Source organism: Heterocephalus glaber, unplaced genomic scaffold, assembly GCF_053883595.1.
Source record: "Heterocephalus glaber isolate CG9 unplaced genomic scaffold, H.glaber_assembly_v1.0 deba00000678, whole genome shotgun sequence".
Lineage (NCBI taxonomy): Eukaryota > Metazoa > Chordata > Mammalia > Rodentia > Bathyergidae > Heterocephalus > Heterocephalus glaber.
The window spans coordinates 3,949,725-3,952,754 of NW_028258157.1; the positions used below are offsets into that span (position 1 = coordinate 3,949,725).

Consider the following 3,030-nt stretch of genomic DNA (forward strand, 5'->3'; position numbering starts at 1 on the left):
AGCGAGCCGAAACCAAGCAAAAATGAGCTGAAAAGATGCCTGAAAGCTGGGAAGAAAGTGGTAGAGAAGGAGGCCAAGCAGAAAGAGCTCAGTGAGAAACAACTAAGCCAGGCTACTGCAGCTGCCACTAATCACACCACTGACAATGGTGTGGGCACCGAGGAAGAAACCCTGGACCCAAACCAATACTACAGGATCTGCAGTCAAGCTGTCCACCAGCTGAAGGTCAGTGGGAGGATCCGTACCCACACAAGTTCCACATAGACATCTCACTCACTTAGTTCATCCAAGAATACAGTCACCTGCAGCCCGGGGACCAGCTGACCGACATCACCTTAAAGGTGGCAGGTAGAATCCATGCCAAAAGAGCTTCTAGGGGGAAACTCATCTTCTATGACCTCCGAGGAGAGGGAGTCAAATTGCAAGTCATGGCCAATTCCAGGAATTATAAATCAGTGGAAGAATTTATTCGTATCAACAACAAACCGCGTCGGGGAGACACAATCGGCGTTCGGGGGAATCCTGGGAAAACCAAGAACGGTGAGCTAAGCATCATTCCCTACGAGATCACACTGTTGTCTCCCTGTCTGCATACGTTACCTCATCTGCACTTCGGCCTCAAAGACAAGGAAACACGGTATCAACAGAGATACTTGGACCTGATAGTCAATGACTTTGTGAGGCAGAAATTTATCACCTGCTCTAAGATCATTACATATATAACAAGTTTCTTGGATGAGCTGGGATTCCTCAAGATTGAAGCTCCCATGATGAACATCATCCCAGGGGGAGCTGTGGCCAAGCCTTTCATCACTTACCACGACGGGCTGGATATGAACTTATACATGAGAATTGCTCCAGAACTCTGCCATAAGATGCTGGTGGTCAGTGGCATTGACCAGGTTTATGAAATTCGATGCCAGTTCCGGAATGAAGGAATTGATTTGACTCACAATCCTGAGTTTACCACCTGTGAGTTCTACATGGCCTTTGCAGACTATCGTGATCTTACGGAAATCACAGAGCAGTTGGTTTCAGGAATGGTGAAGAACATTACAGGCAGTTACAAGGTCACCTACCACCCAGATGGTCCAGAGGGCCAAGCCTATGAGATTGACTTCATCCCACCCTTCCAGAGAATCAGCATGGTGGAAGAGCTGGAGAAAGCCCTAGGGGTGAAGCTGCCTGAAACCAACCTCTCTGAAACTGAAGAAACTAGAAAAATTCTTGATGATATCTGTGCAGCAAAAGCTGTTGAATGCCCTCCACCTCGGACCACTGCCAGGCTCCTTGATAAGCTTATTGGAGAGTTCTTCGAAGTGGCATGCATCAATCCTACATTCATCTGTGATCATCCACAGATAATGAGCCCATTAGCTAAATGGCACCGCTCCAAAGAGGGTCTTACTGAGCACTTTGAGCTCTCTGTCATGAAGAAGGAGGTATGCAATCCCTACACTGAGCTGAATTACCCCATGCAGTGGCAGCAGCTGTTTGAAGAACAGGCCAAGGCCAAGGCTGCTGGTGACGATGAGGCCATGTTCATAGATGAAAACTTCTGCACTGCCCTGGAGTATGGGCCGCCTCCCACTGCTGGCTGGGGCATGGGCATTGACCACATCACCATGTTTCTCACAGACTCTAATAACATCAAGGAAGTACTCCTGTTTCCCGCCATGAAGCCAGAAGACAAGAAAGAGACTGTAGCAAGCACTGACACAGTGGAAAGCACAGTGGTTGGCACTTCTGTCTAGAAAGTAATTCCAACTCGTATACCTCAGGCATCTGCATTTCTGCAAAAAGCTTAAGTCTCGGAGGAATTCTTGTGTGCAGCCATCCATTTGACCACCACAGATCAGTTCAGCCACCAGAATTGAGAAGAGGAATTAAGAATTTCTTTTTACTACTTGCTAACAAACCATTTGTCTCTTTACCTTAAAAAAAAAAAAATGCTTATCACCTGGGAGTTATTTAAACAGTTTAGAAGTTCAGCATGAAAATGCTTCGGTTTCTTTCTTTCAGGAAAGACCTTTCACAAATGAGTAGAGAGGTCAGAGAGGTAAATACTTGTTTATTTTATGTGGGTGTAGAAGGGGTGTGAGAGATAATAGAGTATAAGGTGGCAAACCGTACTCTGCAGTCCCTTTCTCTATTAACAGAAGCAGAGTTCTGCTTGGACTGATGTTGTTCTCAGCTGAGATCCAACAGATTCACAGTAATTCCACTTCAGCCTCCAGCCTCCCTTGCAAATAAGAGAGGCCACGTGACAGTGGGGGAGAGATGCAGAAAGGGCGGCCAGGCTTCGGGAGCCGGGAGCAGGCTGAGGCAGTGAGGCTGTGACCAGCCACTGTGCTATTGCCCTGCTCCTTTCTTTCCTTGGAGAAATAATGCCGGAGGCAGCGAAGCCACCTGCAGCCACCACGTTGGCAGCACAGGAGAGGCACACAAGAACGGAGAGTACGGGGAGCTCAGGTCCTGACCTGCTGGTTCTGAGCTTTGTGTCATGCAAAAGCAAAGCAGGGCAGCCTCTGTGGGCTGAGTGTTACACGCCGCTGCATCTATTCCGAAGCCACACCCGCAGCCTCACACTCATCTCTGAAAAGCCAAGGCGGAGGTGGGTAAGTGGCCTCGGACTCTAATTAATTACAACTCAAATCCAGAAGCTGAATGTAAAATCTCCTTTTGGCCTCAGGAGTATTTGCAATATAACGTAAATGTTGGCTATTTAAGGATACAGATAGACACATATTTGTGCACAAATCCAAATGGCTTGAAAATAAAATGAAATGAAATGCAAAGTCTCCTTGTATTGGCTCTGCTTCTAATTTTTGCTTTAGGGAAAAAAAGGAAGCTTCATGCAACACGTTTATGTAGCATAAAACCGAATTTAATTGTGCACACATTTCAGTAGCTTCTGATAATGCAATTCCAGGTGGAAATCTCTGATGTTTTGCTCAGGGAGTGGCATGAGTTGTTCTCTACCCGGTGTTCTCTATGAGCACATCCCATGCTGTAGCCCTAACGGTGCCC

General features: G+C 46.9%; 1 pseudogene; it reads left to right on the forward strand.

The window, feature by feature from the left end:
- Positions 1 to 238: 238 nt before the first annotated feature.
- Positions 239 to 1,870, forward strand: LOC101712675 (lysine--tRNA ligase pseudogene; annotated as a pseudogene).
- Positions 1,871 to 3,030: the final 1,160 nt, after the last annotated feature.